The following is a 21,838-nucleotide window of genomic DNA, read 5'->3' as shown; positions in this document are numbered from 1 at the left end:
GTTATGGCTTGCTTCTTCAATGAATCATAATCATATTTCGATACATTGATTGTAATGTTTTGTAAGTGGTCACAATTAGTAAGTAAACCAACCAAATTATAAGTAAAACACATAATTTCTTGCCCAAAATTCCCATGATGCAATGCAAGAAACATTAGCATACTGAAATATAAATGACTCATGACTGGAACATAATAGGGATGCACCGATCAGGCTTTTTGCTGCCAATCACCGATACCGATATCAAAGAATGCTGATCACCGATACCGGTCACCGATACCGATCACGTGGATTGGCCAGACATTTTCTACAACATTATAATGAGTGCTACAAACTACATAATCTGGGAATAAAGGAAATGTAACCTAATCTAAAATGGTCTGTATTAGGGTTGTCACGGTGTGAAAATTTAACCTCACGGTTATTGTGACCAACATTACGACGGTTTTCGGTATTATCGCGGTATTTTTTTTTAAACGTGCTACATTTTCACACAATTAAATAAACCCTGTATGTCAGGAAATATTGTCCTCAGTTTGTGTCTAAATTTTGCCTAAAATGTGTTATTTTGTAATTATGTTTTTTGTGTAGTGTAATGGTTTATGGCTCTTTTATTAAAGAGGAACCATTCTACATATTAATTCGTAATATTAATTTTAATAAATTAATAACCAAATTTTATAGTGTTAAGAAGACTCAAAGGTTGTTTTCATCGATAAACTGATGATCATATCCGTGGGTCTGTGTTTCAGTTCAATGAAAAGACAAGTTGATGTGATGTGATTATGGATGCGTGTGTGCAGATGTAGGTTGCTTCAGGGGGAGAAAAGGTGTCTCTGAGTGAAAATGATGGTTTGAATTAAACTTAGTTCTTATCAGAAAAGATGCATCAGAACGCTATCTGTCGTGTCTGCCTCACCGTACGAGGATCCCCTTTTCAGACCCGGATCCCAGGAGGGTGTGTGCTCCAGATGACACCTTGGCTGGCAGAGGAGACAAAGGTGTGCTGGCGATCCAGTCCAGAGTTGCCCCCCGGTACACGTTGTTTAAATTAACTCAGAAATCAAAGACTCTGGACGAGTCTGCAGTAGCTGGCTGCGTTTCAGCTATCCTGTCTGGCTTGACAGGAATAGCGTGGGGGGGGGGGGGGGGGGGACAGGAGCCGGCGGCTCCGTTCCCCGTTGGCGTTTGTTCACACGTCCTCTCTCTCTCGTTGTCAAACTCGAACTGAAACATGAACTGACTATTAGGGCTGCAACAAACGATTATTTGGATAATCGTTTAATCGGATGGGGTCTCGACACGATTAATCGATTAATCGGATTACATAGGGACATTTTTAAAAACTGCTAGGGAAACGTTATTTTTCTCCTTCCCTCACTTTATTAAACACAACATTATTAGAAAACAGTTCAATAGCAGAAAAACAACATGCCATCACCTAAATTGTCTTATAAGGTGTAAAGACAGAGACCCTAAGCTACACCTTTCTGTGACCTAAAATGCTTGGTCCAAGTTAAACAGCTTAAAGAGCAAGTCAACCCCTACCAGAGTCTAATTCCACTCCCACTTCATGTTTGAAAAATGCAACACATGCTGTTGCCTGGCAGGCCGAGAGGGCGGAGCCGCTAACAAATACACACACACTCAGGCTCACGACAGCATTGTGACATCATAATGTACCAGTTTACATCATAGCATACTTCTTAGCCAATAGCGGTGGCAGATTTAAATTAAAATACAGTGCAGAGTTTTTACCTGACAACGGCACAACACTGCCAGTTTTAGGCAGAATATTTAAATTTTAACTAAGATGCACTGAAGTGCCAAATTATTGACGACACGTGTCTGCAGCATGATTAGACACTCGTTTATTTAGTTTATCAGCAAAAAAAAGTTTATTTGGGGTGACTTGCTCTTTAAGGGCAATTCTCATCTGTTTTGTTTGATCTCATCTGTAGACATTTATTATAATTGGGGATGTCAAACAACTAATTTTTAAATGTAATTAAACATAGGCTGTGAATTAATCAAAATTAATCACTATTTCCAAAAATCACTGAAAAATACCAAATAAAACAAAAGTAAATGAATGCCATCCTCCATGTGATGATGCCCTGGGCAACTGCCATAAAGTCACATCAAGAAATGCTGCTGATCATTCCAATGATCCCAAATAGACTCGCATTAGGCCACATGAAAGCAACTGAACCCAAAAATATATTAACCAGTATATAACTGCACTCACACAACACGCCTGCAGCAACAGTTAGGACTCATCCCTCCCTTTTAAAAGCGTTTTCGCTTCTGAGGACATTGTGGTTGTGAAGCCACATGCTAGTAGTCTGGCCCCGATGTGATCAACCAGTTTCTGCGGGAATGTGACGGCGGAACCGGTTCGCAGCTGTGCGAGTCCCCCCCCCCCCGCCTATCTAATAGCGTCGCGCTTACAATTTTAAAGACTTTTTTTACGAGCTTAGGGCATGTCTAGCCTGTGTAATAATCCGGGGCTTGGGTGAATCACTTTTGAAAAGTTTTTAACTTACCCGGACACAGAGCTCTCTCCTTCCTCGCTGATGATTCTGACATGCTTGCGTTTAAGACGCTGCATCATCACCGTAGTATCCCCGTGCCATGCTGAGTCTGACCTACAAACGTTGCATGTCTTCGCCTGATTTAACTGAAAATGCTCCCAAACTTTAGAAGTTTTTACTTTTTTGGGGTCTCGCTGCTTCTGCCGTGCCTCTTACAAACACCTGCCGGCTCTCCACCGGTCTGCGCGCAACGGCGGGCGGGAGGGGAGGGGGCTTTTGGAAGAGTTGCGCAACACAACGAATCGATGACGCAATTCGTTGCCAACGCTTTTAGTAATCGATTTTCATCGAATTTATCGATTCGTTGTTGCAGCCCTACTGAGTATCTTACCAAAAGCCACTTCTCTTCCCAAAGCAAACTTGTGCGTCAGAGCAAATGTGTTTTGGAGTTACTGTGAATGCAGACCTGTGTGAGCGAGTGTGAAGGTCATCACCAAACATCTCCCAACACATTATTTAATTAAGTATTGATTCATTATAGTTCATTATGATTACCCAAAGCATAATAATCATTCATTTGATTAAAACACATTTATAATGAGCAAAATGATCAAATGATTATTTAACATTTAATATAAAGAAAAGGAAGTTTAAGACTTTTTTTTGTTATGACTAGATTTTGTGAGAACTCCTTCTTCGGGAAGCTGCAGGTGTTGGATGTTGTGGTTTGCTGCAGACTCGCTGGCGGGGAAGGTCTTTATCTGTGGGTGAAAGTTCTGCGCGACCCAGCTTTTGACCCAGCCGGGCAAATACAGCCTTTGGCACAGAAAACCCATATTTCCTCACGTTACATTTGTTTACATTTTTTCCCTTTAGTCTTTAAAATACCAATATTTGCCCATAACTTCTTATTTTATGTCTGTTTGATGTCGTCATTTTACAAATATTAGATCAGATGATACTCAGTACTCAAGTAGCCTTCTAATCAGATACTTTTTACCCTTACTTGAGTAATACCATACCACTTTATTTATATAGTGCTTTCAACACGGCATTACAACCATACAAAGCACTGCACAAAAAACAAGCAAGAAAACACAAGTTAAAATAGTCAGGTAGATGGAAAATGTAAAAAGGAGCAAAAGAAATAAAAACAAGACTATTAACAGTAAAAGCAAATTAAACCAGAATATAAAAACACAAAATTAAAATTGAATTGTCTAGGAGGGACAATGGATGAGCTAAGGAGTTATGGAATTAGGGATCTAATGCGTAAGTGAAGTAGAGGGTCTTCAGACGAGATTTAAAGACGGCGATAGAGGAAGCTTGCCTAACCTGCAGTGGTAATGAGTTCCATAACTTTGGGGCGCAGACTGAAAAAGCCCTTTCCCCACGAGTCTTCAAACGTGCCTTAGGGACAGTTAAGAGGAGTTGATCTTCAGACCTAAGAGCTCGAGGAGGGTGGTAGTAATGAAGGAGATCACACAGATAGGGAGGTGCTTGACCGTTCAAGGATTTGAACGTGAGAAGTAAAATTTTATAATTGATCCTGAATTTAACGGGCAACCAGTGAAGCGTTTTAAGAATATGTGAGATGTGGTGTCTTCTTTCAGCCTAATAAACCCTATATCAGGAAAATATTGTCCTCGGTTTGTGTTCCAGTGAGCTTTGCAGATGTGGGGAAAATGTCATCAGGCAGTAATCATTGTTAAATTCATAATTATTCTCGGAGAGAGACCAACTCTTATCTGCCCCTGGGAGTCCCGTAATGCATAGCGTCATTTCAACATGGGGGTGTCCGCGACACGGTTTATATGCAAGTAGCGGCACTGCGGCTGCTTTGTATAGAGACTCGTTGCATTCTCCCTCAACCCAAATCCTCGGATCACGCATTTTAGCTAAAACGCTAACGTTAGCTTGCCTTGCGTTGACTGTAGAGTTGTGGGTGATGGTCACCCTTTGACCATTATTTCAGCTTTAGCTTCAAGAACGTTTTGGTTGTAAACAACAAAGTGCGCATGTGCCGCCAGCAACTTCAGCAAATGATACGGTGGCTGGTAAGGGTCACCGCGCCTACACCGCAGTCACGGTGATCCACCAAGATAATATAGTTTTATTTTAAAACAAGACGATTATTATTGTCAACTTTTTTTTTTTACCGGGGTTTACCGCTACACTGGTTACCGTGACAACCCTACCTGATCGGTCTGCTTTGATCTATTTTGAAAACTCCGATCAAAACCGATAGGGGCGCTATCGGCCGATTACGATCAAATGCCGATTAGAGCTGAAACAACTAATCGATTTAATCGATTATAATCGATTATTAAAATAGTTAACAACTTTTTTAGTCATCGATTAGTTGTTTAATAATCATATTTTACCGCATAAAGTCCATTTTTACCACAATCTGACATCGGTTACAATCTGTTAAATTTGCCGCCAGTGTGTGGCAGTAATGAGCCACCGATCTACCAGTGGAGCCGTAGAAGATGAAATGAGCCAATGAGTGCCCTCGGTTTTCATGACGTATCACGTTACTGACGCTCATCTTGCTGTGAGAGATGGCGGAACAAGAAGAAATACGGAAGAAAAATAGAAGCGACAAAACTGAAGAGAAACCCCGGACTTCACTCTAGATGCCTTGAAAAGACGGGTGACCTGCTAAATATGCAAAAACCATCTAGCATGGCACGGAAGCACGACGTCCCTAAGTGAACATTTGAGACGAAAACATGTGGGGGCTGATGCAGCAGAGGAAGAGCACCGCGGTCAGCCGTCATTTGGAAGAGCCAGCCCGGTAAGTAACAGAAAATAAACAAGCTGGACTTAGTGTTTTAGCTGAGTTCGTTATAGTGGATGTTAAACATGTTTTTTTGCCGCGTCAGTCTACGGTGTTCTACTTCTGATTGACTAGATGCAATCGTGAATCTCCGTGTTGTGTATCATGCGCTCGCCAAATTTAGCACGTCTGTTTATAAGAATGTTCTCGTTAAGAGAAAAACGGCACAAACCCATAACTATGTTCCTCATTCAAAAAAGGACAACTCCGCGAAGAAAAATATACAGACGAGCTGTGTCCAGGTGAATATAACGCGGCATAGTTGTACGCTTTCAATTTTTAAATACAGGAGAAATTCAGAGAAAGTCATTTTTTACTATTAAAAGGCTGTTTTACTATCTAACGCTGTAAAACGCCTCACAACACATTTTTATCATGTTTCTTAAACAGTATTACACAAAATAAACATTTTTCACATTTTCTAGTTAATTTAAACACTCCCGACTCAAAATAAAAACCTCATGAGCTTCTTACTTAGAGCTTTTTAATAGTAAAAAAAATTAGACTTTTTTTCTGAATATCTCCTGTTGCGGGCTATTTTGTAGAACATAATCCTCAAAATACATGATCACTGTATATTGTTAATTAATTCAAATAATATAATATTGATTTAGTGTTGTAGTGTGTGTGCTGCTTTATTTTATATGTGTACTTATTTCAGTCTATTTGTGTTTCTTATGCAGAAAAAAACAAACAACTATGGACAACTACATGGGGAACAAGACACTCACCCCCCAGCAATTCATACCACTTACAAACTCTATTCTAAACATGCTGGTAAAAGACATGAGGCCACTACCCATGGTGGAAGGAGCAGGCTTCCAGCTAACGCAAAAAAATTATTCTGGACTGATATTTTGCACTGTTTAGCTCATTTTATACTGCTGACTGTTCATGTGCAATAAAATAGATTGCAGTCAACTGCACAATTTTCTTATATTTTTTTTCTTAACTGAAATGCATCCATCACTTGTATAGGTTAAATAGCTAAACAATAACGAACCGATTAATCGAAAAAATAATCGACAGATTAATCGATTATGAAAATAATCGTTAGTTGCAGCCCTAATGCCGATCCATCGGTGCATCCCTAGAACATAATATAGTTGTCACAGTGTGAAAATGTAACCTCGCTGTTTTTTGTCTGTTTGATGTCATCATTTTATAAACATGAGATCAGATTATACTTATTACTCAATTAGCATTCTAATCTCCCTTTCCCATATCCGGGTCGGTAGCGCGATGGTGCCTGTGCTTGGATTAGCGGCGGTCACCGACCACGTTTTCAAACTTTTCTCTACTTACCTTCTCCTTGTCGCCTTGCTTCTGTCCGCGATCCTCTTTGGTAGTGTCCCGGCTACCGTCTACCAGACTCTTGTCCTTCCGTTTGTCCGCAATCGCCCAAGATGCACCGAATAATTACCTCCATGTTTGTTTAAGTGAGCAGCGCGCTGGCCCGCAGCCAAACGCTGATTCCTACCTGAATGCCTCCAGTGATGTTTATCTGATCCCTAGGGCTGTAGCGAAGCCTCGACGAAGTCGACGGCTCGATTCTAAAAATTTGTCGACGTCAGATCCGGAAGTCGACGCACCGCGCCCACTTGTTGCATCCCCAGGAGTTTGTAAATAGAGGAGGAATCTGCCTGTTTTTCCTCTAGTTCGCCCTCTTCTCCGCCTTCACTAACATCTCCGCCAAATACCGAAGACCCAGAACAACGTCCGTCCTCTACTAGATTATTTTCCTGTTTTGCCCCTTCGTCTCCCGGCAACGGACAACAACTTCCGGGGTCAGATGCGCTGCTTCGTGTCTATCGCAGATGTAGAAAATCACCGGGAGCGCTTCTCCCTTCATTAAGGAGCTTCTTTCAGACATGAGGAGAGCTGTTTTGGTGGTAGCAGTCTCTCCTCCGTGCTGGTCTGTTTGCTGCTGGGTGTTTTTGGTTTATTTAAACTTGGTAACTTTAACTTAACGTTGGTAAAGCTACTGTTAGCATCTTCGCTAACATTTTCTTGCGTTGGGATAAGCTGTTACGTTTTGGTTTAGAGTTCATCTTTTTTGTGGTGTAGATCTCCCTTTTATTACATTTAGAGTGTTGTGGGTTTTCGGTTTAGTGTAAAATATCACCTGAGTTTGGTTTAACCCGTAAGACCACTCGCCTCACGCACATAAGTGACCAAAACAAAGCAGCATGGAGACACTCCATCTTCTACCACCTCTCAGGCAGCAGCCTGCACTCCCAAGTTCTACATGTCACCAGAACATAACCAACCAACACAATAAACGCAGTGTTATACAAAATGGAAGGCCTGTAGTGTTTATTCTCTTACAGTAAGAATTTATCCATTTTTTTGAGGAATTTATTTGAGATTTTCTGGTTTTTGTTAATTGTGCAATAGAAAAATAATCATTAGATTAATTTTCTAAATAGTCATTAGAATAGTCGACTATTCGATAAAATAATCGTCAGAATAATCGTTTTAAAAATAATCGTTTACCCCCAGCCCTACTGATCCCGAGAAAACATCGGAGGAAAAGGGGTAAACGAGCAGGAGTCCAGGTGAGATTAAGACTTCTCTCAAAGTGTGGTTTATCTCAGTGCTGATTGGCTCGAATAGAATTCTCGCGGGGTGGAGTTATTTGCATGCGAGAGGCATGCGTGGCTCCAGGAAATTTTATCAGCAGTTGCTGTACAGTTGTTCGTCGGTGTTTGGGGTTGCTGCCCCCTGTCGGTGCATCCTGAAAAGCGCGGGGGTGGGGGGTGGGAACTCTGGAGAAACCAGTAACTCCGTCCCCTAGCCAATCAGCATCCAGAATCACGATATTGGCCCAACTCTGCCTTTCCAGGTACCTCAATGGAGCATGGACTAAAAATGGGGGAGAAAGTACAGGAAAAATACCGAACCATGCCTGTGGAAACTAGTCGGGCCGATCTGCCCCAGTCTGAGTTACTCCGACTCTCTGGGAGCTGGTGGGATTTCAGGTCACATTGTACAGGGTAGCATGAATTAAGGTTTGTGAGGATGAAGCAGGATTTGAGAGGTTTTGTTCCTCTATACTCCTTCATTGCCTGATCATAAGACACTTTGTGAGCAGTCTTCAAATTATTGACTACATTTGTAATTTTGCTCTGTGGTGCAGCTACGACAGCATAGCAAAGTTTACACACCATTGTTACTTGATCCACGTCTGACTCCTCGAACCCGTGATGTTTCCACATCACCAAATTCGTTTTAACTATTTTCCACGAACATCTTATGTAATGCCCAATACACTGGCACTACTGGTTACTGATGCGGGTGGTGGACTTTATGTGTGTTTAAAAGAACTGCAGCTTGTGTTTATTTCCGATGATGTTTATTATTTGTCTTCTTCCAAAAATGTCCATGATCCATTCACAGCAGTTAAAGGGTTTCAAATGAATGTGTTACTTGCCCCAATGACAGTCCGCAGAGCCCGTTACACACAGCCACAGTCCTCACCTCACAGTAAATAACTGTTTGTCCCATCACAGCAACACCTGAGTCTAATCTGTGTTGGCTTAAGTAGGCTGGTGCTTCCACAATCAACTGACCAATCAAATGAGGCCAAGCCTCCTCTCAAGTATGCAGAAAGAAAATGAAAACAACACATATGGCTCCTACACGCCAGCCCCTAATTGTGCATGGCAGAAGACATAGCAATTACATTAACTTAAATTACAGGAGCCATTATAAACAAACAATAAACACAATAAAAAAATATACATAAACCAAAAGACCCGTAATACCTTTTGAAACCCAAGTTTCCCCTTCACACACTAAACATAGCTTAGTTATTGGTCTCTCGATAATGTTAGTCTTGGTTTGAAGGCGAACTTCTCGAACCAAGCCCTTCTTGTCAGGAAACGTTTTAAGGACTTTCCCTAACACCCATGATCCTCTAGGAGTGGTGTAGTCCATAACCACAACTATGTGTCCCACTTCTAAACCTTTTTTCCTTTTGATCCATTTTTGTTTTTTCTGAATTAGTGGCAAGTACTCCCTGATCCATCGCTTCCAAAACAAATCAGCAATGTACTGCACCTGTTTCCACGTTCTCTTTACATAAAAATCCTCTTTCTCAAAGATACCTGGTGGAAGGACAGGTTTCCCTTTCATGAGAAGCAAGTGATTGGGCGTTAAAGCTTCAAGATCATTGGGATCATCTGATAGTTTGGTTAGGGGTCGGTCGTTCAGGATAGCCTCAGCTTCGCATAAGATGGTATGTAGACCTTCACCATCTAACACTTGTTGATGCAATACTGAGTGTAGAAACTTTCTGATGATGCGAATGAGACGTTCCCAAACTCCACCAAAATGTGACCCGGTTGGCGGATTGAAAGACCCTTTTGTGTCATTGCCTTTTAGATTATTTTTGTATTTAGGGCACCTATGGCCTCTCGTAGCTCTCTTTCTGCTCCTATGAAGTTAGTGCCATTGTCTGACCTCATATGTGTGACTTGACCTAGCCAAGACTTTCCTAACAGCAGAAACCCCATGTGTTATCCAATATTTTCTTCTTATCACAGAAAGAACATGGTTTCTACCACCATGTCTAAGCTGAAGATGTACATGACGAATGATAAGCTCAGAAATATGTTGGTCCTTTGACAGAATACAGGAATGTTTTGTGGTTTCAGGAATGGCTGACTTGCTCAACCGGCCTCCCACTCGCAGAAAACCATCCTGCAACACTGGATCTAATTTGTTTATGCTGCTTTTTTTTTAGATACCTCGGCTTTAGCTGCCGTTAAAGCGGTTATCTCTTCAGAAAATCTTTCTTGCTGACAAAAGGCAATGATTGCATTTTCTGCTTCTTTAAGGTTGTCCAAGGATAAACCTTGATTTCCTAATGATTTTTTGAACTCTTGTAACTTTCTAGTCAGATTTAAATCTGGGACATCTGAAATGGAGGCCTTTTGAATCCCAATTTGTTTCCTGTCCTTTCTCAGCTTAAGCAGCACTTCCTTCATTTTTAGAAACCATGCAACAGCTACTTTTAGCTTTTGCCAGTCCGAATGGTAAGCTATTAGCTTTGATGTAGGGTTGACATTGTTGGTTGTTGCACATGTCAATACCATATGTTTTATTTCTGGGTCATCAGTTGGTAACTGAAGACTTGCAGGGTTTTGTGGCCAACTATTTTCATGCTCTGAAAGAAACTTGGGCGTTTCTATCCACTTTTACTTCAAATTTTCACCTGATAACCCACGTGAGGCATGATCAGCGGGGTTTAACCCTGAAGGTATAGACCCTTTTACTACCTACGTCATCAAAAGTTGCGCGCGCAGCCTGGCAACGAGAGTGAAGGCTTCCTCATTCACACTCGATACTAAAACAGAGTTTTAAACTCTTTGTTTTGAAGTTCTGAGCACGTAAACATGTCGGGTTGTTGCGTGTATGGATGCCAGAATCGCTTCTCTTCAAGCAGTGGACTGAAACTTTACAGAATTCCGAAGGGAGCACATCCATTTCAACAAAATCGGAGGCGTCTGTGGCTGCAGGCCATCAAAAGGAATCAATGAAAACTGGACTGAAAACACGATCCGAAATGCTCGAGTTTGTAGCGCCCATTTTATATCAGGTAAGGTAATTATGTACTAAGATTACACCAGAAAGCTGGTTAACGTGTGTTCTATTAAATAAAGTAAGTTGCGTTTGCTGGTTTGCAAATGAAATTAACATTTCATTCTAATTCATCTGTATTTTCCCACTGCATATTAGTATAAACTGTATTTCTCTAAAAATTTACACGATTGTACTCTGAGCACGCTACAAAAAGAAACCTATGCTATACTCACCCTGCCATGCAGGTACGTAGTTCTCTGGTTTGTTTACTACGACCCAAGCCTCGTACATAGCAGTCTTGTGTCCTTGTCTTTGGCTAGGAAGGACTTCTGCCTTCAAGACGCAAAACTCAGAGTCTATGTCGTGATATTTTACTTTCTGTACGTGGCCACAGACAACATAGTTGTATGCATCTAACGATTTGTATGCCCGTAGCTTCTTACGTGTGTACTTGCTGGGCCTCTCCACTAAAAACGTATATATATCGGGCCACTGGATATCTGGCCACGCACCTGCATCTTCCACCCATTCCGTAATGCCACAGGGATCCGGGAGTATGTTGCCATTCGTTAAAGTGAGTTTAATAATATAACATTCAAGATTTGCCGGTGATAACCCCGCAGCGTAGCTTGATAAAGCCTGAAACAACGCCATTCTCTGTTGCCAAGCTGCGCGCGCATTCTCGCTGACGTCATATTGTTTACAAACAGTAAAAGGGTCTATATACCTCCATTAATCCACTTCAGAATTTTCTCTGGTGGTGTTTATGCGATTTGCTACAAAGGTTTTGAAGCGCTTGTTTTCATTCTGAATGTATCTTAGAACAGCTGTACTGTCAGTCCAAAAACAGGTTTTCTTTAAAGGCAACTGAAGTTCTGCACGCAACATCTTATCCAGCTTAACTGCTAACACTGCAGCCGTAAGCTCCAAGTGAGGGATGGTAACCGGTTTCAATGGGGCTACTCTAGCCTTGCCAAATAGAAATGAAACATGTATCTCTTCCTTGTCGTTTTGAGTCTGAGGTAAGTAGCTGTACCGTACCCACTTTCGCTTGCATCAGAGAAGTGATGCATTTGTGCGCCGATTACCTTTCCGAACCCTTCTGGCTTAAGGCATCTGCCGATTTGGAAATCAGTTAAATTTTCCAAATCTCTCAACCATTTCTCCAATTCCTTCTGGAAAGCATCAGGTACAGAATCATCCCAACTATAGTTCAGTCTACACAGTTCCTGCAAGAGTAATTTGGCAGGTAAAATGACAGGAAATAGGAATCCCAACGGATCATACAATGAGCTGATTACTGACAGCATTCCTCTTTTGGTAGCAGGCTTTTCTTTCACCTTTGGTTTGAATATGAAGTTATCAGTTTCAACACACCATAACATGCCTAATGCGCTACTCACAGGTAGATTATCTTTATCCAAGTCTAAGTCAGAGAGTTTGTGCTCTGCGGCTTTCTGAAATGTTTTGAAGCACATTTCTCTTATTGCTAGTCCACTGAGTTAAGGTAAAACCTCCCTTGCTGCAGATGGACATAAGGTCCTTTGCCATGGTGACTGCATCCTTTTCTGTTGGCACACTTTTAAGAAGATCATCCATGTAAAAGTTTCGGTGGACAGTTTCCACAACATCTGGTGCATAGTTAGCTTCATTGTCCTCAGCTGTCCTCCTAAGGGCATAACAGGCACAGCTCGGGGACGAAACAGCTCCATACAAGTGAACAGTCATTCTGTACTCTTCTGGAATCTGTTCTAAGTCACCATGAGGCCACCAAAGGAAACGCAAAAAGTCTATGTGCTCTTCAGCCACCTTAACTTGATGGAACATTGCCTTTATATCTGCCTCAGCCACCTTAACTTGATGGAACATTGCCTTTATATCTGCCATTAGTACCACAGGCTCTTGCTGAAATCTAACTAAAAATCCGACCAGCGAGCTGGTCAAATTTGGACCTTGCAGAAGCTGGTTGTTCAGAGAGATGCCTTTGTACTCTGCTCCACAATCAAATACTATGCACAACTTCTGTTTTTGTGGATGGTACACAGCCTGATGGGGTATGTACCAGACCCTACTGGCTATTGGCTGCAATTGGTTTTGCGGTACCTTTTCTGCATGCCCATTGACTCTGCAATAAAACCGGTGTAATCCTCATGAAAACTCTTGTTTGCCTTTAGCTTTTTTTTTAGACCCAATAGTTGCTTTAGAGCTACACTAATGTTGTTTGGCATGGCAATGTTTTCCTCTTTAAAAGGCAGTGGAAGTTTGTACTGGCCACTCTAGCTGTGCTGAACACTTCATTATGTCTAGGAACCTTTTTTCCTCCCTTGACATTTCCTCTTGCCCAATGCAAGATTCCTCCACAAAGTCATGGTTGTATTGACTGATTAGCAACTGTTCAAGCTTATCCACTGAGGTTCGGTTTACTTGAACCAATGAAAACTGACTTGTTTCACTGTAGATGTTTTTGGCTGAACCATTTACAACCCAGCCCAACAAACTTCGAATGGCGTAAGGCCCTTCACCCTGACTGTTTATGACCTCCCAAGGTTCTATTGATTTGGAAGTGTTTGTTCCGATCAGCAAATCCACCCCAGCATGTAATTTAGGAAACTTTAACCCCTTCAAGTACGGCCACTTTGCCAACTCTTCTTCACTTATAAGGTTGTCGATTGACACAGGCAGAGTTTTTTGAGTAAAAGCTGTTGGGAGTGCATAAAAATGTTCACCTGAGAAATCAGAAATTTCAAGTCCCTTCACAACAGAGGATTTTATGATCTTACTTTGACCCAAAGTACGTAGATGAATTTGAGTTTTATGACCTTGCATGCTAAGCTGATGAAGAAGGTTCTCAGTACAAAACGTGTCTGTACTTCCTGGGTCTAGGAACGCATGTGTTTCCACTGTAGTAGCTCCCTTTGAACTTTTCACCTTAACAGGTACTATTGGCAGTATACCATGCTGATAGCCAGCCCCAGTACGACCACAAGTAGAGTAACTCTCAAACTGCTGCTCATTTCCCTGATTTGGAGCCTTTGCTGAACTGATTTTTGAATTTCTTTCTTTTTGACCGATATGCAACATGCTATGATGAGCTTGGTTACAGTACTTGCAGGTGTTGCGCCTTTCACAACTCTTACTCAGATGGCCAACAGTAAAGCACCCAAAACATAGACCCTTATTTTTCAAGAAATCTAGTTTCTCTTTATGCAACCTTTTTTCAAACTCCCAACATTTTTCCAAATGATGCCCGTTTTGTGTACAAAACACACAGACTGCTTCACGTTGACTTAGATCTTTTGGTTGATAGACGTTTTGTGGACATTCTCCTTTGACAGAAACATTAGTTACAAAGCTGCTTCTTTTGAATTGTGGTTTTATTAAAGATCTTTGCGCCTTAGAAATGTTCTTGGCAGGTGTTACATCCTGTAAGTCCCCAAATAAGGGATCAGTAGTTATTCTTATTTGATGTTCTATGAAAGTGACAATGTCCAGAAAACGTGCTCTTGGACCAGTTTTTTCAAGAATTTCATTTGCTTTAACTCTCCATTTTTCTCTAAGCTTGTAAGGAAGCTTTTGAACCAACATTCTTAAATTACTTGGCATGTTCAACTCTTCTAAATATTGCAACTCTTCCATTGCATTGCAACATTCTCTTAAGAACAGACCATATTTCTTCAGAGCTGCGGTGTCTTCTGCCTTGATGTTTGGCCAGTCAGACACCTTGTCCATGTAAGCTGCAGTTGCCTTGTGCTCGTTCCCAAAATGCTCTTTAAGTAGCTTTCTGGCTAACACATACCCTCTGTCTGCTGTTAAATGTAGACAACTACGAACCAAGTCCCTAGGTTGCCCCCTGGTGTATTGTTCCAAGTAATACAAACAGTCCCCTTTATTGCTAGTTTTTGATTCAACACAATGTTCAAAAGCCTTAATAAAGGAATTGAACTGCAATGGAGTACCATCGTAGATTGGGATTTCTCTACTTGGCAGTAGTTGAGCTGTTTGCATTTGGACCAAAACGGACGTGATCTCATTTTGTTGTTTCAATAAGCTATACATGTTTCCAACTTCCTGTTCCCCATGAGATAAATTCTTGCTGCTTTGTGCTGCAAGTGTTACATTTGGTTCTTTAGCTGCAGGTTTTAATCTTTGCAAAGTGAGGGACCGTATTGGTGGAATAAAGACTCCAGTCTCCGTGTGGTCTATATCAACTGAGACAGGTTTATCCAAGCATAATGCTGGTATGGATTTCTCCAACTCTGACACCTTTGCAATTTGCCTAAATGACACCTCTGATTCTTGCAGTTGAAGATCTTCTTTAACTTTGGGTTTTGTGCCCTTTCTTATGTATGACTCCAAGCCATCTGAACACCAGGAGACCGATGCACTACTTTTAGTACTACCCCCTAGCACAGAAGGTCTAGCATTAGCAGCAGCAATTTTGGTGCTCAACTGTAAGTGTTCCTTTTTCCTTTTAGGTAAATGTTCTTGTTCTTCAAGAGCATGCTTCTCCTTTAAAGCTAAAGCACATGCTACTAATGCTGTCTTTTCTGCTTCAGCTTTTAGTCTTGCAGAAGATCTGGAAGATTTACTGATTGCAGTAAATAAAGAACCTTTTTTACTCTGTGAGCCTCTTGATTCAACATTAGAAATGCTGTCATGTGGTTCAATATGTGGCTTCCTCTACACCTTGTGAAGCCAACCAGTTCTCAGTAGCACACATGAAATCTTTAACTTTTAACATCTTAGCTTGGTACCGTGTTTCATGCTTTTGCTCTTCTTCTGCAGGCAATAAAGTTAACAACTTGTTATGAGTCTCCAATGTCTCGTCATGCAAACTCAAGAACCTTTTATACTCTGAATCAACTTCATTTAAACACTGTTCATTTTTCAGTAAGTTGATGTTTTGTCTTAGTTTGCTAAGCTTATTTAGCTTTTTCTTCCTTTCTTCTTCTAAGTTACCAATCTTCATGACCAAAGCTTTGGCTGTTGATTTAACTTCCCTTTTTTCAGCTGATCTATAACCCAAAGCAAAGTTCTGTTCACATTTCGGCTCAACACCAACATTTTCCTCTTCCGCCATGACAAGTGGAACGTCTTAAACCTTTGTCCAAAACAAACCCTTTAGAAATTTCACCTTCACAAGTCACTGTCTTTATTCTTTAACTCATTCACTGCCAGCCATTTCCTGATCGCTAACGGCCTTCGCTGCCAGCGTTTCTCACCGTTTTTACTGTTTTTTTAAGAGTCACAGAACGTTGCGCGCTAGCATGATGTTGATGCCAAAACAACTAAAACAAAGAGGAGACTCACCTCTTACATCAGGAAGAAGCCGTGTGTTTCGAGCATTATCCGTTCTTTCATAATCCGTTGTTGAATTGTGATCGGCAGACGCTTTTCCGGTTCGCGCCTCACTTTTTTTACAGGAACGGCCCAAAACGATCTCCTAATACATGGATGGTCTGCTTCCTGATCATGTGGCGTGTGACGTATGCGGATGAAGATCGGCTTCAGGGCTGAGATGTTTGTTCTCTCAGCACGGGGGCTCATTCTGATGCTCAAACTGTAAAAAAATGCAAATGACTACTTTAGTCATTATTGGCAGTGAATGGTTGGATCTACGCCCTGAGACTGGGAGATCAGGGTTCGATTCCTGGTCGGGTCATACCAATGTCTTTGAAAAAATGGGACCCAATGCCTCCCTGCTTGACACTCAGCATTAAGGGGTTGGATTGGGGGGGTTAAACCACCAAATGGTTCCTGAGCGCGGCTGTGTCTGCAGCTCACCGCTCCCCCAGGGGATTAGTCAAATGCGGAGAACAAATTTCGCACACACACCTGTGTGTGTGACAACTAATGGGACTTTAACTTTAACTTTAAAATGACGACTTTAGTCGTCAATGGCAGTGAATGAGTTAATGGCTAAGCCCAGTGTTCGAGGTTACCTCTTGTGCTTCAATGTACAGGTGCTGGCCAGTAAATTAGAATATCATCAAAAGGTTGAAAATATTTCAGTAATTCCATTCAAAACGTGAAACTTGTACATTATATTCATGCAATGCACACAGACCAATGTATTTCCAATGTTCATTACATTTAAATTTGATATTCATAAGTGACAACTAATGAAAACTCCAAATTTGGTATCTCAAAAAATTAGAATATTCTGAAAAGGCTGAATATAGAAGACACCTGCTGCCACTCTAATCAGCTGATTTACTCAAAACACCTGCAAAGGCCTTTAAAAGGTCCCTCAGTCTTGTTTTGAAGGCACCACAATCATGGGGAAGACTTCTGACTTAACAGCTGTCCAAAAGACAATCATTGACACCTTGCACAAGGAGGGCAAGACACAAAAGGTGATTGCTAAAGAAGCTGGCTGTTCGCAGAGCTCTGTGTCCAAGCACATTAACAGACAGGCGAAGGGACGGAAAAAATGTTGTAGAAAAAGTGTACAAGCTCTAGGGATAACCGCACCCTGCAGAGAATTGTGACGACAAACCCATTCAAAAATGTGGGGGAGATCCACAAAGAGTGGACTGCAGCTGGAGTCAGCGCTTCAAGAACCACCACGAGGAGACTCATGAAAGACATGGGATTCAGGTGTCGCATTCCGTGTGTCAAGCCACTCTTGAACAAGAAACAGCGCAAGAAGCGTCTCGCCTGGGCCAAGGACAAAAAGGACTGGACTGATGCTGAGTGGTCCAAAGTTATGTTTTCTGATGAAAGCAAGTTCTGCATTTCCTTTGGAAATCAAGGACCCAGAGTCTGGAGGAAGAGCGGAGAGGCACAGAATCCACGTTGCATGAGGTCCAGTGTAAAGTTTCCACCGTCAGTGATGGTGTGGGGTGCCATGTCATCTGCCGGTGTTGGCCCACTCTGTTTCCTGAGGTCCAGGGTCAATGCAGCCGTCTACCAGGAAGTTTTAGAGCACTTCATGCTTCCTGCTGCTGACCAACTTTATGGGGATGCAGACTTCACCTTTCAACAGGACTTGGCACCTGCACACAGTGCCAAAACCACCAGCACCTGGTTCAAGGACCATGGTATCCCTGTCCTTGATTGGCCAGCAAACTCGCCTGACCTTAACCCCATAGAAAATCTATGGGGTATTGTGAAGCGGAGGATGCAATACGCTAGACCCAACAATGCAGAGGAGCTGAAGACGACTATCAGAGCAACCTGGGCTCTCATAACACCTGAGCAGTGCCACAGACTGATCGAGTCCATGCCACGCCGCATTACTGCAGTTATTGAGGCAAAAGGAGCCCCGACTAAGTATTGAGTGCTATACATGCACATTCTTTTCATGTTCATTCTTTTCAGTTGGCCAACATTAGAGAAACAAACATTTTTTCATTGGCCTTTAGAATATTCTAATTTTCTGAGATACCAGATTTGATGTTTTCATTGGTTGTCACCTATAAATATCAAAATTAAACGTAATAAACATCGGAAATACATTGGTCTGTGTGCATTGCATGAATATAATGTACAAGTTTCACGTTTTGAATGGAATTACTGAAATATTTTCAACCTTTTGATGATATTCTAATTTACTGGCCAGCACCTGTACTTTTACCGCACTGTAGCTCCTCCAATACGGTGCTTCTCCTTTGATGCGCACCTCCTCTTCAGCGATGAGTTGCTCCTTCTGACGCGCACTGCCTCGCTGACGCACGCCGCTCATCCAGCGATGAGGCTGCTCAGCGGATCCAACGTTGAAGTCTCCTGCCCCAATTACAGGATACCCGCCGTCCCCCTGACGAGCGTTGCTACGCTGCGAGTTTCTCTTTCTGCCGCGCACCGCCGCTCCAGCGATGAGGTTGCCAGGCGCCTGCCCCAGTGGCAGGACGCTCGCTGCTCCTTCCGCTGCGCAGCGCCGCTCCAGCAATGAGGTAGCTCAGCGGATCCAATGCTGAAACATCTGCCCCAGTGGCAGGATGCCCGCAGTTCTTCCGCCGCGTGCCACACCTTTTGCGCTGAGCTGCTTCCTTGATGTGCGCTGGTCTGCCGCCCCAGCGACGATCCTTCATATGCGCACCTCTCTTCGACGCGTGCTGACTCTTCAGCGACGAGGCCGCACAGCTGATCCAACGAAGACACTTCTGCCCCAATGACAGAACGCCCGCCGCTGTCTGCTGATGTGCTGCTCGTTCTGCAATGAGGGAAGGCCATCCAGATCCCACGCAGAAACGCCTTCTGTCCCAATGACAGCTCGACGCTCCGTGCTTCTTCCAGACGCGCCGTTAATGCGCGCTGTTCCTCTAGCGATCAGGAAACAGCTGATTCAATTACGCCTCTGCTGCCTTGACTGCAGAGGACGCCAACCTTTCTTGGCCGACGGGACAGTTTTTTTTACCTTGAAGTGTAATACCAATGCCCTATACACTGGCACTACTGGTTACTGATGCGGGTGGTGATCTTTACGTGTGTTTAAAAGAATTGCAGCTTGTGTTTATTTCCGATGATCAGTAGCGGTTTTAGGCACGGGCAGACAGGGCAGTTGCCCGGGGCGGCATTTTTTCATGACACAAAAAGGGGCGCACAAGCGCTGAGTAAAAAATAAAAAAGAAAGAAATCTGCACCGCACCGAGGTTTTCTATTATCTGTCATATGACAGTGTCTGGATTGGAAACAGCAAGTTGGCGCCCACTGCTGACTGAGAGGGTTCACGTGCACCGTGTGTGTATGAAGAAGAGGAAGGGGAGGGGTGCGGCCGGGGAATTCGCCTCTGGGTCTTCCCAAATGAAATGAGCGGGTAGGGGCTGAATCAACTGTAACATGGCTGAAGTCAACCACATCTTGATGTTCTTCCATTTAACGCACATTTCATTCATAATATCATAAACACAGGCCTATCGTTCTTTCAGGTTTTTCTGAATTGTGTGAAATGGCCGAATAAAACAAGGAAAAACAAACCGATTTTGTGGTGTCTCCCCCCCCCATCAAGGTCAAATTGTTTAGTCCTGACTAAAGGAAACTTACTGAGTCAAGAGCCAAACAGAAGAGATGAACATAAAAAGGCAAAAACTACCAGGTGCCCGATTCAGGAAAAAATAGGAAAAAAAGAGGAGAAAGATAAAGGTATGTACGCTCTCATGATGCATGTTTTCAATTATTTGAACCAGTTAACTGGGATTTTAAAGGTTAAATTCGGTCAACTAATTCCTAACAGAGCTAATAGGGCTGAAATATTGAAACGAATATTCAAATGGTTCGAAAAAATTCCTTCGTCTTTTACTGAATATCAGACTAGGATTTGTTAAATGCTCGCTGCAGCCTGTGGCCTGCCTGAACAACAACAAACACATGTTGATCATGTTCACATAATAATAAATAAAACAACTCTACAAGGAGAAGAAAACTCCCCGGTCACCACTAACTATCCTGTTTATTTATTGCAGATGGCTGCACTGATTATTTTTACATGATTTGTTCTGTAAAAGTTGGCACTTTTGGTAGTCTACAGTTTTTTTTATGTCAGTTTAAATTACAATTTCAGAGGCAATTCTAAAATATTATGGATCATGATGAAGATCTATTGGAGATCTACCCCAACTTTTGGACTGCTCTGCCAGTCACTGTGGCTCAAGCTGAGAGGAGCTTTTCAAAACTTGATCAAGTCATACCTGAGGTCAACTATGTTTCAGGGGCGGCTCACTCACCTGGCTCTGATTAGTATCAATCACTCAGCAGGGGAGCAGATTTCATGTGATGACATTATTGATGACTTTGCATCAAGGTTAGGTTTTAATTTTAGTTTGTGTTTTCTGTTCTAAGTGCAATGCTGTAGTGATTATCTTTAGTTTGTTATGTGTGAAATATTTTTGCTATTTAGAATATTTATTATATACTATGTTCATATATTCTTAATATTTAGTTATTGTTTGTTTTTGTATATTTGAGTCTATATATTTTGATACAGTATATAATGCATATTGCTTTACATTCTGACAACTTCATAGTAATTAATGTAAATATGTGCAACTTAGAAAAATGAATGTTCAATAGTCATTCTAATAAAACATGCCTTGTTGGGTATTTTTATTTATTTATTTATTTAATCCAGGCGTACCTCAAAGAAAGTCCAAAACACACAAGGGGGGTTAGAGATAATATAGTTATTAATAAAATTTATTAATAAACACGAATAATCAATAATCAGAGTATTGATTACCGGGAGAGACTAAAGAACCACGCACACAACAGGGAGGGCGGTTTAGTCTCCCAATGAGCAGAAGCTCATCAAAAGGTTTTATTCACAGATGTCAAAACACACACACACACATTGAAAGTTGACCCAACCTCCCAGATTCAGAGAAGCTTTGTTGTGATAACACGACTGCAGACTTACAAGGTCAACTTCTCCCTCCAGCAGGAGCAAAACAACACCAGATGTTTTCCCAGACAAAATCATCATTTATGCATCCAATTATTTGCCGTTATAAATGTGGATAAGGTTAATGAACTCTGTTTGACAGAATAACACTATTTTTATCCAACATTCCTCCCTGTGGTCAAATGGAGTTCATTCCAAAAAACCACCATTATCAACCGTACACTGAGTGTAACAACGTTAACAGACCTCCCTGTGGAAACATGGGTCACCTTCAATGGGCAGCAGAATATGGTTAACTCTAAGACGATTAATTTTAAGATGTAAAAATAAAATGATTATTAATTAATTTTAAGATTAATTAAGAATAAAATGATTAAACAGGATTAATTTTAAGAGCATAAAATTATTAAAAACATAAATCAAACATGATTAATTAATAACTTTAAGATGACAAAATGAAATGATTAATTTTTAAGAGTAAAACATAACAGTAAAAATAAAAGGGTAATAAACCCACCTGAGTTGATTACCAATGGT

At 41.7% G+C, this 21,838-nt stretch overlaps 1 pseudogene; it reads left to right on the top strand.

Annotated features, from left to right (window-relative positions):
• LOC129162424 (uncharacterized) overlaps positions 1-21,838 on the top strand; it is a 297,886-nt pseudogene that overhangs the window by 264,402 nt on the left and 11,646 nt on the right.

Source organism: Nothobranchius furzeri, chromosome 2 (genome assembly GCF_043380555.1).
Source record: "Nothobranchius furzeri strain GRZ-AD chromosome 2, NfurGRZ-RIMD1, whole genome shotgun sequence".
NCBI classification, from domain to species: Eukaryota; Metazoa; Chordata; class Actinopteri; order Cyprinodontiformes; family Nothobranchiidae; genus Nothobranchius; species Nothobranchius furzeri.
The sequence above is the reverse complement of the archived record's forward strand: the minus strand, read 5'-3'. Positions and strand labels throughout refer to the sequence as shown.